The following is a 22,201-nucleotide window of genomic DNA, read 5'->3' on the forward strand; positions in this document are numbered from 1 at the left end:
TTCACAACTGTGTGACATATGCCCGTATATAAAGGTCATTCAGGTAGATACAGAAATGGCAGTGGGAATTCAACGAGGGCACAAATTTATGGCAGGAAGTCACGACCCTTTCATGCCTAGCAGGCCAGAGGATAATGAATTTCTTGTGGTGAAAGCCACTGCACCCAGTGGAATAGGTAGGTACTGGCATACTGTCCCACCTTACCATTTCTAATATCTGTTCCAGTTTCAGTGAAGGCATCTATTTTTAGGTTCTCTGTGAGTACTGTTTCAAAGGGGAAGTGTGCAAGTATTTTTTCTCCTGGTGCAGTGGAATATGAGTGTAGGAACCAGTCAGTATGCCAACGGCAAATTGGTAAATATAAAAAACTTCTACACAATGCAAATGTGTGTCATAAATAAAATGTAGTCTAATATCCATCTCTTGTCAAAAGTCTGTATCGTTCTTTTCCTCCATTTGACTCAGTGCACTGATTTATTTTTCATTATTTTATCTCATTTTTTGTCAGACTTTTATTAGATTTATGGATGCAAAGATTTGCAGTCCTTGGGCTGAAAACAGGCATAAGAGCAATTTTTTCACTTATGTAATGTGGAGAAAATGGACACAAAGTATTAAAAGCTGTTTAGTTACAACTTTGTTGTGTTTGCAAGTAAACTCCAAAATATTATCCTTGAGAAGTATTATGTATCTGTGGAACAGTAGGAGTATATGGGTAAGTTAAATAAAATTGCTATGTTCACAGTTTTAGAATTTCTAGAACAGGTCCAGGCTTAGAGACAGACTTTTCAAGTAAAAGAAGTAAATAAATCTGGGAAGTGTTGTGTGAAGAATAATTCCCATTGCCATCCCAAATCTATGTGGTATAGGTTTATTACAGATCAAAATAAATTCCTTGCAGATGCTTAGCACTTTACTATGCAAGATTAATTTCAGATGACTCTAAATAAGAATGTGAATATTCAGATGTCACACAACTAAATGTTTCTATAAGAATGATACCTGTGCTTTAAGAATGTTTAAAGTGTTTTACTTTGCTTATATCTGTAGATTTTTCAGGAAAGGATTCTAATAATTGACCAAAGTCTCATTTCCTATTCCCAGATCAGCTGAGTAACTGATTTTCAGCCTTTTCCAAGGTGAGTTTTGTGCAAGTTTTAACCCGCATGCATTTTTGATACATTTGGAAATTGACTTTCATTTCCTGCATGCCTAAAATAATTCCACGTCTTGTTAGATTAATGCCATACATCATATTTACCTTAATAAGTTAAGAAAATGTCTTCAGAAATGTCTCCCTTAGAGCTAAAACTGGAATTGGGTCTTAAAGATTAATCAGTTAGTGGGTAACTTGCATTACATAAGGTGGAAATACAGGCTGGAAATAATCATGTTTAACATGGCATAGTTATCCCTTGATGTGATGTATTTTCATATGTTAATAATCTTTGATTTTAAACTTGGATAATTGCCACTGGGGCTAGCACATGAAGTCTATTTTTGGTTTCTTCAGAAAATATTATTGAATTTAAACCCAATTAAAAAACTCTTAATCTGTCACCTTCTATGATTTCCTGCTCTGCCTTGCAATTGTGTTAAACAACATGCATGCCAGCGGCAGAGATCAGGCAACTGTTTTTCCCCAAATACTTTGTGCGATAATTTTTCATTGGTTTGTTGTTTTACTTTCTCCAGTTGAAAATATGGGTACATAACCAAATGATATCCTCTTAGGCTATTTCATGGTTCTTATGGAGAACAGTAAAGGAAAAGATTGATATTTTTTCAGTGAAAGACACTGAATGCAGAATGGAGACGTGGATTGAAGTGCCATGGAACTTAAATGTAAGTTGAAATTTTAAACGTCAAATGTATGTTATTTCAGCAAAATCAACAGGCTTCAAGGCATGTGCTCATGAAATACACAATATGAATTACGTAGAAGACATAGGTGTTGGTGAATTTCATTCTGTAATGGATAGCAAGGGTTAAGAAACATACTCCTCTCCCTGTAAGATAAAGTTTAAGTGCAGCCTAACTCCCAGTGGAAACAAAGAGCTAGTAAAAGCAGTAGAAATTTGTGGTTTAAACTTACACTAACATAAGGCACATGCATTTGAAATACTTTGTTGAACCCTTGCCTTAGTTGCAGTTCAGATCTGTAGTAGACCATAGGAGTTCCACGTGATTATTTGGTACAGGCTGTGATAGCCTCCGTACTTTCCTTAATGGTAAGATGTTCATTTGAATTTAGCCTGTGTGACGCATACTGCTTGGTCAGAAGGAAGAAATATGAGTGAAACATTATCAGTACCTCTCGTAATGCTGTACTGTCAAAGACCAGAATCAGGATTTTGCAAGTACGATCTGGCACGTGGAATACGATGTCCAACATGTTTAGCTGCAAGTACTGCTGAAATGCTTGCATGTATTTAGCTGCGAGATGTCTGTTACTACATCTTCACATCCAAGGAGAAGTTTCCACTGACATAAATGGAAGTATTCAGAGAAACTAAGGTCACAATGAAAAGTTGTGTCCTTGTGAGGAAACTCCTTGATTTTGTTGAGACCAGAGATTAAATTCTGGTACCTTAGATACTAACTGAAGAAAATATCCTTATTGGGGATGTTAGTAAAGTGTTTAATCCCACTTTTATAAGCATCTGCATAAGTCTGTCTTCATATGTAAGGAGCTTCTGTGATTACTGTACTATTGAACTAGTTTGTGTTAATAATCTTGCCAAAAGTATATTTGTCTGATGCTGTCCTCACATCTGCAGACCTGACAGTGTTCACTTTACTGTGTTCATTTTACTGTGGTGAGATTATGACATATGTTTTCCTGTCCAATGCATGCTTATGAAATTATCAGAGAGATAAATTTATCTTAACTTCCCTTCCAAAACTAGTGCATGCGGGGGATGTTCTCCATCAGACCTGGATTTTATCTACAAGTTGAAAAGAATAAAAATATAGCACTTAAAAGCACTGTTTGCCTTCTCAAAGGGCTGCAGGAAGCCTCTTTGTAGAAATTGTAAAGCTTTTCAAACAGCTTTTTAAAGGTTTTGTGTATGTGTGTGAGGACTTTGTCCTCCTGGTTCCTTTATGTAAAAAGCAGGCTGTGTAAAACAGGAAAAAATGCTTTAAAAGTTTTACTGCAATATATTTCTTTGCCTAGGAGCATGGAGGACTTTATTATATACTTTTTGTTTTGCTTCTTTATCTTTCACAATACATTCCCTGGTCCCTGGGCTCTGTCAGAGGGAGTGGTGACGTTCTTGAGATGCATCCTGCCAATACTGGGTCAGATGGTTAATAATGTTAGATTGGGGAAACCATGCTGGCTGTTTCTCATACCTGTTTTGCATTTATACGAGCCATTGTTCTGTGTGGTTGAAAGAAGAGCCCCATCTGAAAAATATCTCACTTGCAAAGCATTCAAACAGTTTTAAATAGGCGTTTGGCTGGTTTTCAGACTCTATCCTGCTGTAATTTCTGTCTTCAGGGAGTGGGGGGAGGTTCTCCTGTATAATTACAGCTGTCATTTTGCAGCAATACCAGGATAACTATGGGGGAAAAATCCTTTCTACAGAATACATATAAAAGCAAAATATATTTTGAAACAGATATGTGTAGATGCTTTTTTCCCCCCTGAATTCTCTGTAGAAATACCAGCATAATTTGGAAAATATTATATGAAATTAGAATAATGCCGTGTATTCATGCTGTTTCCTAATTGATCCCTGCCAAATTATACTGTGCAATTACAGGTTTATTCATTCTAGAATAAAACTTAAGAATTGCTAATCCACCAATCTCACAATAGAAACTGGTAATATATTTTCTTTATTTTGTGATTACATATTTCAGATTACACATGACAAATATTTTGCAAGGACAGCATGACTTCCAATTATCCACAACCCTGAACAGATGAAGGACTTGCAGACTGTTAAAAGCTATGGAATGAAGAGCTTTTGGTAGGGAAAGAGAAATTTTTCAGAATATAAAACTTACCACTGATTAAAAGATTTTACGCACTACATCTAAGAGTTGTGAATGATTTTTAGTGGTAAATACTTTTACCGGTTCAGGAATGGACAGAGTTCTAAAGCTGGGAGCTTTCTGTCTGTCTTAAGCCACCTTGTTTGTGAACTAGCAATAATGATATCAAAAAGGAATATTCCCCCCCCCCAGGATATAAGAAAGAAAGCTTTGACTTAGCTTCTGTTGCTTTTCTGTGATCATCAGTTCAAAGGAATTTTTTTCTGATCAGCTAAGATTTCTTAACCATTTGTGAACTGCAGTTGTTTAACCTGGTCATGAGGTCGTACCCCACTTGTAGTTGTATGGAGGAAAAGTCTTTCAGTAGTAACACTGAATGGCATTTAAATCTTCTGCGTACCTGTCATAACATCTATGGTCATAGTGCAGAAGGAAGAGGGCCTTCCTTCAAAGGATGGTTCAGAGCAGAGATTTCTGTTTGAAAGCCCTCTTTAGAGAAGGCGTTGTCTCTCATTATGGCAGAATTAATTAGGTTTACTAATTTCCTAATATAGTAGCATCAATACCCTCTGTTAGCTTGCAGAAATAATTTCAAAAGCAGAGAAAATTTAAGGGAGAGAAAAGTAATTTATCAGGCAGAAATTAGGCTTGCAGTCGAAGTGACAGGAACACCTTCGTCTTTGTTCCAAAACTGTGATTGAATTTGGGGTTTTCTTGCTTCATCTTCATGTCACTAGGAATATATGTGCTTTATTACACACAATGGGTATCACTTTACTAATCTTCAGCATATATGTATATATGAAATGTCTTAGAAAAGAGAATGATTGGGCGTGATTTGAGGTGTTGGGGGGGGGGGAGCTGAACAGCATGGGGGGAATCATGGATATGGTAGGTATATGAATGAGAAGTTCAGCAGGACCATCCTGTATTGCCATAAGAATTTTAAAAAGTGAAAAAGTCAGTGTAAAACCAAGTATGGAAAGATAATCATGTCTGTTCTCCTTTTTATTTTTTAACTGTTTTCTGCAAGCACGTGTTCATGTGGTCCTGGGAATTTGGGTGAGCCCTTCTAAGCAATCATCACCACACAGGTGGAAATTTTTGTCCCTAGCTGAGACATGATGAGTTTCATATATGATCTTAGTCTGTTGCAAATGCCAGGTAGCTTTGTTTTCATAGTAGTAACTTCTAAAGAGAAATAAGCTTGTTTGCTTGGTATGACATGAACGGACCACTAGGTGTTGAAATATCTCTGAGGGAAGAGAAGGGAATGGCAGTTGAAATGTGAATACAATTTATAATCACTAATTTCCTTAGGATAGTCAGATAAGAGAAAAGAGAAGATGCATGTGGAGAGCAAGACTTGGAGAAAAACAGTTCATCCTAGCTTGTCTTTTTATTCATACTAGTGGGTGCAGTCACCACCAAAGCTACAATTCTCACATACAAATCCATTGGCTCACAAACCAACTGAAAACAGAGCAAAAATTAGTTTCCTGCCTATACGTTTCCAGACTTGCATCCAAAATGCCTCACATCAAGATGCAGCTTTACGGTCAGATTGCACATGCATTCATTTGGTCCATCGAATTTAAAATCAATATCATGCTGGCTACTGTCTGCCCCTAAGGGCACAGTGAAAGAACAGATAACTGTTTTTTAATTAATGGTATCAGGGTTGTGTTGATGCAATCTACTACAGCAGTGTGGTCTGCCACTAAAATATTGTCTGAAAAGCTGTTTTGCATTATATAAGAATATCAGTATGCTTACATTTATACAAAGGAAAAAAATATAAATTTCAAAGAAATTAATCTTAGTTCCATGCAGGCTTTCACAAAGTAGTACGGCCCTGAGTTATTTGGAGGAACTTCATATTTTAGCAATCTGTAAAGTTTATCTGTGTCTATATATATTTTAAGCTTTATTTGATCTTTACTGCATGATCTTCTCTGTTTGTCGTCTTCCCCTGCTTCCTAGGAAGCTGTTGAATTCAGAACAGAAGTGTTAATTGGAGGCAACGTGAAGGTGGAGCTTATATTCTAATGACCTACCACATCAGGTGTTGCTTTCTATTGTGAAACTGCATGACATGTTGATCTTACCTGCTGAAAGTAATCTTTCATTTCCAACTGGCAGCTCTTTTTTTTTTTTTTGGTAGAGCAGCAATTTCATGTTAGTATGTAACAGGTACATTTTCATGTCTTTTATATGGTACTATATCACAGTGGGATTCTTTATCACTTGGTCTTTTTTCCTTCTCATTTCTCTTTTACTTTTGTATTATGTCTTTCTGTATCTTTTCTATCTTTCTTTTCTCCTTCCCATTGCTTTTAATCCTTGTAGAATTCATCACTATGTTTCCTTTGTTGACAAACAAAGGAACAGCCCTCTACATAGAGGGCTGTTCTATCACAGCTTGGACCAGTACCACTGAAGATGATGATGGAGATGTTTCCATTGAATTCAATAAGCACAATTCAAAATTGAAGCCGTGACAGTACAAAGGCACAATACCTTTGGGTCTTACCAATACCTAGCTCATGGTAATCTACTGCATGAAATTGCAATCTCTGGAGGTACTGTTTTGTAGGCAGTTATAAATAGTGTCACTACTGGCAGGCTAGCTGGTATGGTTAAACACGAGGAATTATATTAGGGAGAGAAAACTGAGTAGCAGACAGATTATGTGCACCTTTTAAATGTCCTCAGGCTCATAGCACTTAATTTCTTTTCAATATCTGTTACACTTCTATGAAGATAGGTAGTTGACAGAGAAATATCCTGTACCTATAAACAAAATTTCAAACAAAATACTGAAGTTTATGCAAAGGTTATTTTCCTTATAATTTTTCCATGTGGGAAGAGATTAAGTTATACTGAAAAAAATTTTTGAATGCAACCATGATAGATTTTCAACTACTGGAAATCAATGAAGTTTCCCTAATTTCAAGAGGGCTAGGAAGATTTACATTAGTTACAGTTTTGTGCTAAGATCAGCATTTATACAACAGCGTCTGAATGTTTAGTTTCCACTAAAGAAAAACAGTCAGCTTCATCCTGTGTTTGTAAAGAGTTTCCATACTATAAATCATCAACTGGTCTGAAAATCCAGTAATTATTTTATGCAAAATGTCTAATTTTTCTGCAGTAGTGTAATTTAAAGCTATGAATTAGCAAATATGTAAACAGTAGAATATCAATTTATAAGTGTAAGTCCTGAGATGTCCTGGAACAAAAGGCCTCTTTAAAAAAAAAAAGAAAAAAACCAACCCCTCCGCCATAAATGTAGGGTTATGGCTGTCAGAATCGTGTCATTTCTCAGACTAGTTGATTATCAAATAGTGGTTTTGTTAAGGAATTTCTCTGTTGTCACTTGCCTTTTTTTCTCCTCTTTTTTCCCCCTTCTGTGTGGAAGTAAAAGAACCATAATGTTTAAGACAATTAAGTAAACCACCTTCAGCTAATGTAGACAATGTTCAGAAGTTAATCACAAAATGAGAGGGAACTTGCTCAGAAAATGGAGGCTAAATCTCTCTGTGTATCAAAGGAGAGCTGGATGAGGTCACAAATCACAGATACGTAGGGTAAAACAGTGTGTTTAATTCAGAAAGGAAAAAAAAAAAAGGTTGGTTGAAAGAAATCTATTTGAGTCCAAATCTGGAAAACTATTTTTACCATTTATCTTTCAGAGTATTTCTCCTCTGTGCCCTTCCCCTTGTACCATACTAGTCTGGCAGCCCAGAATGTACTTGAAATGCTTTCCCTCACTGCCTAAAATGATAGCTTTTATTTCAGGACTTGGCTTATTATTATTTGATCCTATAACCCCTTAAGGCCAGCATTAGCAGTTGGTGTCAGGAAATCCCAATTCCCAATGCCAAGGGGTTAATTGCTTTTTACCGTTTGATCTTTTTATACCCACTTTATATGCTACCTGAACCTTTTACCATCTATAGGAGGTACACATACTTTTCTTTGCTGGCCTACTTCCCGAATCTCCCCATAGCTTTCCCCACTGCTGCCTTGCCAATTTCACATTAATATTTTTCAACCAAAAGATTGCAGTTGACCTGATATTTTCCTTGTTATGCTTTCCAATTTTCCTGGCAGAAAAGATACAGTGTACTGTCATTGTATTTCTAGGAACTGAAATAGATAGATAGGATGGACACATGGTATATTAAAAAAAAAGTTGACTATGTATAGAGTTATGAAATTGGACTGCTGTTATGTTAAATTTAAATAGCTTTGTTGCATAACAATAATTTTTATGTCTTTTTAAACAATGGAGCTAAAGTGTGGGGGGCGGGGGGGGAGGAAGCCCTCAAAACTAAAGCAAGATATCTCAGATTTTATTGCTAAGTTACATAATGATATCTCCAAGAAAACAGATTATCAGATTCGTCAGAAATATTTGCCTTGTCAAGGCTTACCCTACATTCATTGAAAATTTTCTTTTGTCACCAGGTTACAAGCATAATATGTCGATTTCTTTAGGGCTGCTTGGTTTAAAATAGCAATTTAATTTATATTCATATTCCACAAAGCTAGAAATCAAGCTGATGATCTGCCAGAGTGTGTTTTTTGAAATCTTTGTAACTATTTGTAGGCAATTTTTGTGACGTACTTCAGTTTCCTTAGAGTTACAAAATATTCAAAATGACTGAGAAAATGAAAAACTCTACTTCATAGATTTTACTGGTTACAATTCTGAGAAATACTTATTTCCTGGTTTCTAATGCCTTTGAAACTTTCATGTGCCACTCCAACTTTCAGATTTTTTTAAATAACTATATAAAAACATAGAATTGTTTAGGTTGGAAAAGACCTATAAGATCATCAAGTCCAACCGTTAACCTAGGCGCCTAATCTACACACCTCCAGGGATGGTGACTCCACCACTTCCCTTAGCAGCCTGTTCCAATGCTTGACAACCCTTTCAGTGAAGAAATTTTTCCTAATATCCAATCTAAACCTCCCCTGGTGCAACTTGAGGCCCTTTCCTCTTGTCCTATTGCTTGTTACTTGGGAGAAGAGACTGACCACCACCTGGCTACAACCTCCTTTCAGGTAGCTGTAGAGAGCGCTAAGGTCTCCCCTCAGCCTCCTTTTCTCTCTTGAGCTTCATTGCTCAAGTATCATTTAGTAAAGTAAACCAACATAAATAGGGAAGAAGCTCGAATAGCATATCTGTAGGGGAATAGTCAATATCAGGTGTTCAGTATAAAAAAAGAGGTTTAGATGGGGAAAAAAATGTTCTACCAGCACTAGAAATTACACACATTCCAGTGTATTTGTGTCTCACAGTAAATTGGTCTATTTTTAAATTTTTCCTCTAGTTTATGATTTTATTAAATTTCTTGCATGAGGATTAGCTGGTCTGTGGCAGTATGGGAACTCACACATCAAGATTTTCCCTCCAGCAGCGTGCTTATGTCTTGTCACTAGTCTTGCAGGCTACCTGTTTTTCACAGCAGTACATATTTGATTCTCTTGAAAACCTTAGTCATATTCAGGTTGGATAAAAATGTATTGCTAAGTTAGAAAATTGTTTTTTAGGAGGAAGTGAGAGGCAGAGAAAGAAGCATGCGAAATCCTAGTGCATTCATGTGAGATTCATCAACTTCAGAAAATAGATTAAAAATAAGGGTATAAACTTTTAGCTTTTGTGGATCATGATGTGTTTAAAAGTTTAGCCATATTGTGGTAGTTCTTTGAAACATATTCAGTAAGACTGTGCAGGTCTTTCAAAATGTAGCTCGAAGCACAATTTACATGTTCTTGAATTTTAGTATGAAGATAAAAACCTGCAAAGATCATTTGAAAATCCACATGGGTGTTATGAACTTCACAGACCTTTGTGCTGGTGAATTTTGCCTATTTTGAGTTCGTTTATCTCCTCCTCAGCTACAATTTACTTCCTCTGCAGGGAAAGGAACTAATGCTTTATCAGCTTAGAGGAGGCTGTTGTTTTCATCCTGGCACTTGCCTTTGAGAGGCCACAAGGATAGAGCTGCTTTTCAGTGATGCAATCGCCTGTCCTCTCTTCAGTGCTGACCTTTCTTCCCAATCTTGTTCAGTGGTCAGAGTACATGGATTCTCATTCAGGTCCTGCTCTGCTAGATCCTTCTACCTTTGGGACTGAATGGTGTCTTAAAGAGCATACGGCCCTTATAGGGAGTTGGGGAATGTCATTAAGCTTGCATACTGCCTACAGCACTTTCTCTCTCTAAAAGATGAAAGACTCTATATAGTAGAATCCTTTCCATTTTGGCTGCTTCACGGTATGAGACTGCAGGAAGAAGGGGGATCTTAATGTATGTGGAATGGGCCAGCCCTGCCAGCCATTGTTTTTTGCTATCTCTCAGGATGTTGCATGAGTAAGGTCAGAACTGGCTCCTCCTTAACTAAGATGAAAATTAGACTGATAGAGATTAAGTAAAGCTTTTTATTATTACTTATTTGTTTCATAAAAAAGAAGGAATCATGAAAATAGTGATTTTTTGGAAGCAGGCACCCTGTGGCATTGGTAGATATGTTTAGTGTTTTCCATGGATGCTAATAGTGTCTGGAAGTAGACTCCTTCAGTGTGAAAACAAAAAAAACCAAGCACAAACCAAAAACCAACCAACCAAAAACCAAGCCCCATCTTACAGCCATTTCTGACAACCAGCAGAAAATAGCATCCCATGAATTTCTTTATAAATAAAATATATAATTCTGACAATATAATCCCCAGCTTACAAATGTTTTCATCTTGGCTGCCTTAGCAATGGGTCAGGAATCAGGCTTCTAGTACCTTTCTCATTCATTATCCAGACGTTTATCTCGCTACACAATAATAACTAGCTTAATTTCCCTTAGGCACCTATAAGTTTCGCTGTTAGAGAAGTGCAATTGCTGTATCTTCAGATCCTTTGTGGATGTCAGTATATTTTCTCCGCGAAATGCAAACTGAGAAGTACAGTTGGTAGAAAAAATACGGGGAAAATAGAAATCTTTCATTTCAACTTCTTGATGCAATATTTCATATCTTTCATGTTGACGTAGCTCAACAAAATTGTTTATTAAATTTCTTTTCCAAAGGGCAAACTTAAGACTTCATTTTCTAGAAATGATTATAAACTAATCTGAAATGTTGCAACAGAAGTTATAGTGGAGAGCTTTTTTGGACTGACAAAGCCAAAATACAGAAAGAATAATTGAGTTAGTTTTTTACCAGAAATGTCTTGCTCAGTCCCCAGGTTGTTTTTTCAGTGGCACCAAGCTATACCTTTTCAGAAAGCTGAATATAGGGAGAGATTTGTGAAGTTGTTGGGAAAGCTTTCTGTGAGTTCAGGGAGTTGTCAGAGGTGGATACCCATCCCACTGGGCTTCTGGCTCTAGACTAAACCAGAGCTGCAAATGGGTTTATGGTAAACTATCCTCTAAATAAACGGCAACAAGTTTGAAACTCTGAATGACCTACTTTTCACATCTCTTTAGCCTTCATATGAGGAAACAATACAGAAAACACTGCTGGGTTGAGGAAAAGGCTAGATGAGGTGCAGTACTCTTCCGTTGCATGTTTAACCTGCTCATCTGACTACTTCCTTGGACCTTGATAAAAGGATGGTTTTTATTTATTTATTTTTGCCACAGTAGCAAATCGCAAGTTACAAGATCAACGTACTTATCAAAATATCTGAGTTTCTATGTGCTTAAAAGCCAAGGACAAACCTACAGGATTTCCATGCACTCTAAACCTCTCTATTGTGTGCCACATTTACGCTGTCAAGCTATTACATGAAGTGTCTTGTAGCTATTCCACTTTTAAACTTGACTGTGGCCTTTTATTATTTTCATTCCCATGACCTCTTTGCCCCTCTTGTCCAATTTGAAGGATGTCGTATCTGTCTGGCACCAAATGGTTCCAGTACTCAGGAGCCTGCGTAAATGTTACAAAATAAGAGCAGCTAATTAAAAATCTGTAGTGTTGACATCTGTTTAATATTTGCAATATTTCTAGAACTTGATAGCAGACCACCTGACAGTAGCAAGGGTCTAAGTCAGACTGTTTAAATAAAGTAATAATGAAGTATAGTGATATGGCTGTAAACTTGGAGCTGTTCCAAATGGAGTCATAAAGTGTGCTAATTGGTTCTGAGAATTGAAATGCAGTAAAAGTCAAATTTTACAACAGTGCCTATTATACAGTGGAATTAACTTGGCTGCTCTGGAGGTTTTAAATGTATCTAGCCATTAAGAGGCAAAGTCACAAGATTACAGGGGTTTTACTTGACTAACAGAGACTGACATGTCCGTTTTTATTGTTGAAGATTAAGATAACAAGAACAACTTAATTAACATATTTAGTTAAATGGCGGGAATGCTATTTGTTTGAACAAATTAATAGTACCTACAGACTTCATTAGGTAACATGTTGGAACATTACCAAAAATGTAAGTAATTATTTGAGTTGCTTGTTAATAGATAAAAATATATTTAATTAGTTGTACTACTGTTATTTAACCAAAGTTACGGAGCACCTTAATTTCTTTAAGTTCATTAAATTAATAAGAAGTATAGACATTACTGCTTTGGTAGTGTTGAAACATATATAATTAAGACTACAAAATACAAGCAAAATCATTTGGCAGCAAAGTAGTCATCTCAATGAAATGCATCTTAAATGTCACATCTGTTTAAGGTATTTCTGTAAATTCCAAGCTAAAAGGAACTATTAAAGGATTTCTACTTCAGTGGCTACTGTTACTTGAAGCACTCAATTTTCTGCAATAATGATAATGATTATTGGAATTTGAAAATGAACTGACAAGTCAGTAAGTCGTGGTTATGCCACTCCACTGTAGTAGTCTTACTAGCTTAGACCACTGCCTGCCCAGTCCTGTATCCTTCCTGACAATGGGAAATATGGACTTGGAAGGAAACTACAAAATACCGTTTACTGGACAGTTATACTAAAAGTGGTACATAGGGAGCATTTGGTTGCTCCCGTTATTCTCTGTGGCTGTTCTACTCCGAACTAATTTTCTAACATGTGTTAGTAGTTTAATTAAGCCAGCTGTGTTCTGTCTAGTCTGTCCTGGTGGGTAGCTGAGTGGTACGCATTGGAACAGAACTCAGCTGGATGTTACAGGATCTGTAGAGGTGTCTGCTACTAATAACTTGTTTCTGAATGCGGAGGAACTGTCAAGTATGGAGAAAATACCTATTGGAGAAGGAAGGCAAGTAGTAGATGCAAGCAAGAAGGTCTTTTTCTTTAAGTGTCTGAATTCTCCGTATCTAAAGTACAACAGTTTAGAAGCATACAATTTAAAAGATGAATCACAAAAGTAAAAAAAGGGATGGACATTGTGTGCAGTTGTCGTCTTAAGCTGTACTGAAGCAAATGAAGACATAACTGTAATAGACAATTACTATTAATAATTCAATTGGAAACAGGTGCAACAGTTGAAGTATTTAAACTGCACAGAGATGGTGTTAGTTTAGTATCAATCAGCAGCTGTGGAGTAATTATAAAATTGTTGGCAACAATAACAGTAAGCCAAATCTATGACAATGTTGCTTATTTGATACTTGGATCACCAACAGATGCTCAGAAAAGCAGGTTTTCCATTGATAACTGAATTTGTGAGTAGCTTTTTTGCAAGCATGTTATTATAGAAGTGATCAGCTAACAAAATATGTTGATATAGTCTGATAAATTTACATAAACACATACCTTTTTAATGTACTAAGCTGTCAGAGTAATACGATGTGAAGGGAAACCTTGTGATTGAGCCATTTGTTTTTAAAAGAAAATATTTGCATTTAAACATTGCAGAGCTAAATGCAGGCATTGTAAAAGGAATCTGATTTACTATAAGGAAAAGCTTATATGATTCTTAAGAGGTGCTGAGGTAGTTAGTAGATGCCAAAGTGTGAAGTAGAAAAGGCATGAACAGAGGAAATAATACTTCATTTTATGTTAAATGCTGTTAGGCCTTGCACTGTCCTAGTCATTAAGAAAGTTTAGTGCTGAGATCCTGTTTCATTTGATTTCACAAATAACCTCTCTAGAACAGAGAGTGATAAGATTTTAAACCAGCAGGTTCCCCAGGATTGCTGCGTTGTTCTGGCTGCAGTTCTTCTGGGAAAACTGAGAAACCAAGTGCTGCCATATTTCCACCTCAGTTATAAGCAATGTTGATAACTATTTTTTATTTTTTTTAAAATATACTTTCACAATCTGATTTCATGCAGAATCAGGGATGAAATTTGGAAATTGGGCTCACCTTCCTACCCTCACCCCTCAAATATAAGACTTCAGATACTGGTCATATAGTGTAACCAAGTAAAAACCTAGATACTTTTCCACACTGAGCCTTTGATCCTGAATGTAACTTTTTTTAATTTGCTTGGAAAGCTGTTTAAGAACTCTCTTCTGTAACCCTCATTGTTTCTCACTGAGTGTACACTGCGTGGCCTAAACAGCCGTTTGTCCTGAGCAAAACTGCATAAGCAGCTTTCTGTGTCTGCCTGTGAGGTTTACCAGAATTGCATCAGGCACAAGTCATCTTTTTATAATGATTAGAATTATGCTTTTGGAAGAACAACTGGAGAAAGATGATTTTTGTAGAGTTTACAGGAAGCCACCTCAGTTTCGTCTCACATTGCCATCTGCAGAACGAAATGGCAGTGATTGCTGAAATCCATTTCTTATATCCATTCTTCTTTTTAGAGTTCCATGGCAAATTATTATATGAACAAACAGAACAACTTTGGATATATAGGCAATATTTGAATATATTCTTTGTCAGTTTATGTTTTTCTTTCCAATCTCAGGTGATAATAATATAATTTGTCTGGTTTATATTTAAATTGCATTATTTGGGGATCTTCCTGAAATTAGTAGTAGTTTTCCTTTAAAATGTAGATAAACCACTTTACATTTTTGGAAAAAACAGACTTAAATTGTCTCATTAATTTTGCTTTCTCAGCTTATCATTTTTTTACAACTCGTAAAAGACCTATAGTAGTTTTAATGGCACACATTGATTTCTTTTTTTTGCTTGTTTAAAAAGACCTTTTGCTAGCATAATCCTACTTAGTTTAGCATATTAATATGACTACGGGAATCACAGGGGATTATACAATACTTTAAATGTTATCAAAATTATGAACATTTAAAAGAAAAAGTCATTGTGCATTATTCCCAGTTTTTCATTTTTGGCAAAATACATTCATAGATTCTATGATACCAAAGCAAGCATCCATGAACTTAGTCTCTGTAGGTATGTTCACAGCTTCTCCCAGTTAGTCCATATGGATCATCAGGTGAATGCAGCTGTATGAGAAAAGAGGTCAGATAGTATTTGGGTAAATATCAGTGAAGAAAAGGGACAGAAAGAATTAAATCTGAATTTCTAATCTGTATGTTCAGTTACTTTGAAGTAACGAGAGCATAGATCCCAAAAGTAAAGACGTTACTAGTATTAACAATAAAATGTTGTCAGTGTTGATGTGGCCATGGTGGTTGTGTACAAACAGAGTGGGACTTGTTTCCGTTTTTTGAGGGAATGTAATTTCAACAGGAATTTGGTTTTTTGCTTACTGTCTGAATGAAAATGTATGCAAGATGTAAAACTAGTTGGTTATCATGGAGAATTTTCAAGCTTATAACTAAATAAACTTTCTTTGGGCTGCAATATTTTAGCAGCTTTATTTCAGCTGCAAAGTAAACTGTGTGGTTTTGAAAAAAAGGCTGGGAAATGCATCTGTATATTGCAAAGAAGTGATGCTGTTTTTCTTCTTTCTCATCTCTTTTTTATCTTCTATCCCCCACTTTTGCTTTCTTTTTTCTCTCAGGCTACAGATACAGTGCAGAATAGTGATGAGGCAAAATTCAGCATAAATTAAGGCAGTCATTTGCAGATAACTGCTTTGGGCTCTAATCAGCCAAAGAGTGTTTATTCTCAGTAGATGAAATTGATTCTATTCCATTCTGTATAGATGCTCTGTGAGCCAGTATCTGTTTGTGGGGTTTTTGTTGTTTTGTTTTTTTTGTTTTTTTTTTTTATAAAGCATGTCTTGGTGTTACATTCTCTTCTATCGCTAAAGAGAGAGAGACAGTATAGCGTCTCTTGTTTCTAGCTTTCCCTCTTTTCTCTTAAACATATTTAGTGGAAGTTTAAGGACTCAAGGCAGCTACTAAAACTGCAAAGATCGTGCATAAGCCTTGTCTTTGCCTTCAATCTGTATTTTGCAAATATAAGATAGTTCAGATTATGAAGAGGTATGAGTTGTGGTGCTCTCCTCTTATCTATTATGGAATACAAGTCAGTTTGGAAAAGTTTGGTTTTTAGCACCAAACTGCTTGAGTCAAGATAACTTCAGAAACTATTCTTTATGTTGATAGGATTCTTTGTTTAATTAACATTCTCTGATGTATTATGAATGCCAATTATTTTCTAAAATAGACATCTGTGCTACAGAGCCTCCAGTGCTGTATGATCATAGGATCATAGCATATCCTGGGTTGGAAGGGACCCATAAGGATCATCGAGTCCAACTCCTGGCTCCACACAGGACCAGCCAAATCAGAGCATATGACTAAGAGTGTTCTCCAGATGAGTCTTGAACTCAGTCAAGCTCGGTGCTGTGATCACTTCCCTGGGGAGCCTGTTCCAGTTCCCAACCACCCTCTTGGTGAAGAATATTTTCCTAATATCCAACCTAAACCTCCCCTGTCGCAGCTTCATTCCGTTCCCTTGGGTTCTATCACTGGTCACCAGAGGGAGGAGATCAGCGCCTGCCCCCTCACTCCCCCTTGTGAGGAAGCTGTAGGCTGTGATGAGGTCTCCCCTCAGTCTCCTCTTCTCGAGGCTGAACAAACCAAGGGACTTCAGCCTCTCCTCATATGTCTTCGCCTCTAGACCCTTCACCATCTTTGTTGCCTTCCTTTGGACACTCTCCAATAGTTTTATGTCCTCCTTGTACTGTGGCACCCAAAACTGCACGCAGTACTCGAGGCGAGGCCGAACCAGCGCAGTGTTGAGTGGGACAATCCCTTCCCTAGAGCGGCTGGCAATGCCATGCTTGATGCACCCCAGGATACAGTTGGCCTTCCTGGCAGCCTGGGTGCACTGTTGACTCATGTTCAACTTGCTATCGACCAAGACCCCCAAGTCCCTGTCAGCATGGCTGGTCTCCAGCGTCTCATCGCCCAGTCTGTATGTATAGCCAGGGTTGCCCCTTCCCAGGTGCAGAATCTGGCACTTGCCCTTGTTTAAACCTCATGTGGTTGGGGATTGCCCAGTTCTCCGATCTGTCCAGATCTCTCTGCAAGGCCTCTCCACCCTTGACGGAATCAACGGCTCCTTCCAATTTGCTGTCATCCGCAAACTTGCTCACAACACCTTCTAGTCCTACATCCAAGTCGTTTATGAAAACATTAAAAAGAACTGCCCCTAAAATGGAGCCCTGGGGAACCCCACTAGTGACTGGCCGCCAGCCCGATGTAACCCTGTTTACCATAACTCTTTGGGCCTGACCCGTCAGCCAGTTGCTCACCCATCGCACTATGTTTTTGTCAAACTGTATGCTGGGCATTTTGTCCAGAAGGATACTGTGAGAAACAGTATCAAAAGCTTTACTGAAATCTAAAAAAATGACATCAACTGGCTTCCCTTGGTCAACTAGATGGGTGACCTTGTTGTGAAAGGAAACTAAGTTTGTTAAACAGGCCCATGTATGACATGGTGTGACTGTGGATCAATCACTTCAGCTCACCTTTGAATCAATTTTTCTTACTGAATTCTTATTGAATTATTATTATTATCAAAAATATTATTTTTTATAATCTTATCATGAAAAACAGCAAGACTTACCAAACTTTTTATCTAGTTTGCTGGCAAAAACCTTAACAGAATTCAAACAGAAGTGCATTAAAAGTCTATTAGTAGCCATGCATGCTGAAATGAGTAAGAAAACCCATTCAACTAGTTTCATCAGTCCATCGTGAAGAATTTCATGGTCTGTATGTGTTGTGACGGGTTTGTACCAGTATTAACCCTCATGTGTTGTCAGTCTGACAGGGCCAGGTTATGTTGGCTTTGCCGTGCAAATGCAGATGAGTTGCATGCTCTATGTGTTGTGTTGGATTTGCTGTATGCATATAGCAGATCTGATGAGGACATTGGACTTATGATCAGAGTTGCCAATGTGGACAGGCTGACATTTTTTAAGTAGAATGAATTCCTTGGTCATAAGAACCCAAACCAGAGCAAAAGAAAACCCTTTTGAAATACAACTTCTACTAAGAGGGAATATATTTTCCACTGGGCACATTGTAACTAGAAAGCTCGAGTTTTGTCGTAGTTATCAAGATGTGCTCTAGCTGCAGACAGTGCAGGATCAGTACTATTCATGTTGAGATCAGTACCATTCCATTTCCTGCTAGTAATGAATTCTCTTCCTTTTTGATTACAGGGTCCTATTAGTTGAAAACATAGCCTGACTCAATACCCACCTAAGACTGATCTAATAGTAAGATAACTTGTTAGGAACTCAGCTGAGGTAATCTGGGACAGGCTGTCAAAATACATTAGGACTGGGCCAAATACCTTCACTCCTCTTTTTGGGCTTACAACTGTTATCTAGCAAGCAGAGGTCTAGTACTTTTAAGTAGCTGGAAGGCTCGAGGGGGAACTAGGAGAAAATACAAAAAAACAACACTTTTTTTTTTTTTATTTATTTCTCAGGCCCTCTGAATACCCTGCTAGTTTTGTTCTCTACCTGCCTAGAGGCCTTTGCTGTTCCCTGATGTTTCCTTTATTTTTTTTAATATCTACAAAAAGAAGACTGAAGATAATTTTCTCACAACCAGGCTGGTCTTTTCTATGTATTTCTATAGTGTCAAGCACAGCAGACTTCCCATCTCAGTTAAGGTCTGTGTGTGTTACTGTCATCTATAAGTTTTAAATCAGTCTCTAAATGACTCACTTCCTAGAAAACCTCTCTGTCCTTTCTGTGAGTTAAAAATAGGGATAATATTTTGATATATTTGCATAATATTTTTCCTCTTCAGGATGTGTGTTTTCATGTAAGTACTGTGAGAGGGTATAAACTCATAAATTTCAGCCTAAATCCTGAGTTATATTCAAATAAAAAAACAAGCAGACTCTCTTTTATGAGATAATTCAACCTGTCACAACAAGAAAAAAATATGAATCGTAATCTAGGGCCCTAAATCTTTCCATGATAAACAACAGGACAGACACAGTAACTATAGTTGACAGATACTCAGTTATTAAAGTAGTTTGAATGTTTTTGTGGTGTACACTAACAGATTTATAGTTTTTTGATGAAGTAAATAAAAATAACAGGTTTAGCAGTCAAGATTTCATTCTACAGGCTTTAGATGCTCTACAGGTAATTACTACATCTACCTGTCAGTGATGGTGCAATGTGACAGAAAGCCTAATTTGTAGAAGGAATCTTTTGAAATTCTCCAGAAAGTTTCAAGAATGAAGATGCAGGAGGAAAAAATCTGTCTTTGTACATAAATGGACTTTGACTCTTCTTTTGTGTTTCTCTTTTGATGGTTTGTAGGACACTTGCTAGAAATAACTACTGCTTTGCAGCTGGTGGTATGGCTGTGGAGTAGATACCTTTTTGAATGAGAGGTCAGAAATAGCTTGAAGTTAGTGGTCATTTTCACGTGCTTTCTAGTTACACAGAATTGTGTCTCCGGTCTTTTTTTAAATTGTGGGGACCAGAACTGGATCTAGTACTCCAGGTACAGCCTGAGAAGTGTTGAGTAGGGGCATCTGCTGGCTATATTCTCATTTTTGATTTACTGAAGTAGATTGTGTTGTTGTAATGTTTCTATGGTGAGAGGTGAGTGATAAATGTGCTTGTAATTACCTGTTACAAGAAAAAAGTTTGTAACCTTAGTTCTCAACATACGTCTATCTAACTTGTTTTCCAAACCAAGGACTATTTTCAGTTATGAAGTACATATTAATTCTGCACTGTAACTGGGTCATATATGCATGTGACAGGGAAATAATGTGGTAAGTATAAAAATAAATTTATAGCACCTTGATTGTGTGGTGACTGCTGCTCCATAAATATCTTCAACAAAAATTAACATATTTCAGGTTTAAGTGGAAATAGGTCTGAAAAGGAAGGGAGAGGACCAAAAATAAAAGTGGAGGAGCCTGTCTAATAAGAAAATACTGGAGAGGATAGAAACTGTATGACTTTCCAATCCCACATCCCAACACAGTTAGAAAAGTAAATAAAACTAGAGAGGAGTTATCACAATGGTCAACATTAATCTTTGCAAAAAGACCCATTTCTAGTGCTATGGAATGGTTTTGCATTCCAGCAGCACTGGGGCAATCACCAGCATTACTGATAGATCAGCCTACAAGGTCAATCTCCTTTGTGAAGAAGTCTGTTTTCATCTAAAGGAGCAAATGTTCCAAACTTTATTTCTTTTATAAAGTCATGCTTTATTGCTGAATCAAGCATTTGACTTTGGAGTTATTAGTTGAGTGGGATTGTCTGAATCCTCTCCAGATCTCACTCTGAAAGAGCGTGGAACATCGTAAGATACGAGCAATGGATTTCTGATACTTAAGGATGTTTTTATAAGCTCATAAATAGTCAAACAAAATTGCCCTAAAAATAGCTGCCTAGGCTTCTACTAGTTATGGCTTTGTTAATGTTTAGCACCAAAGCAGTAATAAAGGAACACAGACAAGAAAAGAGAGAAAATGAGAATGGAGAGAGACAAAATTATACTTTTTTAATTGAGAAAAAGAGAAAAGAAAATCACTTTCAGAACTTAGTTTAGGAGAATAAAATTGAGAGATGTGTTGCACTAGCATTTAAAGAATTTAAAACTTTACCACTACATATCATTTATTAACATTATATTGTACTGTTCCTGTGTACTTTTGTATCAGATCAATTTTTATTTCAACGTGCATGCAAAAGTAATCCTAAAATGAATCCACAACTTTTTATTTTTCAGTTAATTTTTTTTCAGTGTATTAAGTAGTAAAGCACAGGTCCAAGATGAGACATGCTTGCTTGAGGTTTGGGGTTTTTCTGTTTCATTGGGGTTTTTTTCTTTCCTTTTTTTTTTTTTTTTCCTTGAAGGGGGAGGTTACATTCGTGGCTGATTCATATGTTATTAATATTATTATTAATGCTGGTACATGTGCGTATTGGGCACCTCCTCAGTTGTCTAATAACTATGTATATATATGGGTTACTTTTCTAGCAGATTTTGCTTCTGTCTTGGATAGGCCAGACCCCACCCACCCCTCCTTTTTTTTTCCTCTCCTTTCTTTTCAGATATGACTAGTATACTATGTAGCACATATAGTTCATTTGCTGTTTGATAAATTGGCCTGTTTCATATATTCAGTACTATATAGCTAGTGAGCAGATCTTTTTTTCTTTATTCCTCCTCAAAACAAATAATCTAGTGACAGAAGCTTAGTAATAGATCAGAAATTGGATGGACAGAATCATCCATACCCAAACACTAGCTCTTTAGTTCCTGTCAGCTTTTGGTCTTCGTATAATCAATATATTTAGCAGTAATACAGGATGAAGTGGTCGGGACTGCACTGGCTAGTCTACAGCAATTCCATATATGGAATTTGTAAAACTGAGACTTCATTTTGTCCCAGTGATTTACATGTAAGATTTACATATAAACCAGATTTAGGAGAAAACAAGAGCATTGTTTAAAACAAGAAAAGTGTATTTCTCTATATACCACTGAAATAATAATTGGGTGTGGAAATGTTCTCTTCATGTCATAGAGAATTACAGTGTTTCAAAACATTTCTAATCAATCACAACTATCTTCCAAAGCTAATAGTCTCAAATTCTAAAAAAAATGGTTTGAATCAGAAAAAAATGGTTTTCAGCACTAATTTTCTTTTTAGAAATTTACATTTTCAGTCAGCTCAAATAAAACTTTTTGCAATGATTTTTTTAATATAAAATTGTCTATAATAAACTTTTTTACTACCTGTTTTTCTATTAATGCACATTTTTTCATCAAATACTTGGTAAAATATTTAAATGTAACTCAGAATTTTCCCAATTAACTCATATATAATTCTGCTTTTCATGTCTGAATTTGCAAGTGTTTGTTCAGTAGCTTTGTGTCCTTTAACA

Source organism: Grus americana, chromosome 8 (genome assembly GCF_028858705.1).
Source record: "Grus americana isolate bGruAme1 chromosome 8, bGruAme1.mat, whole genome shotgun sequence".
Taxonomy (NCBI): Eukaryota; Metazoa; Chordata; class Aves; order Gruiformes; family Gruidae; genus Grus; species Grus americana.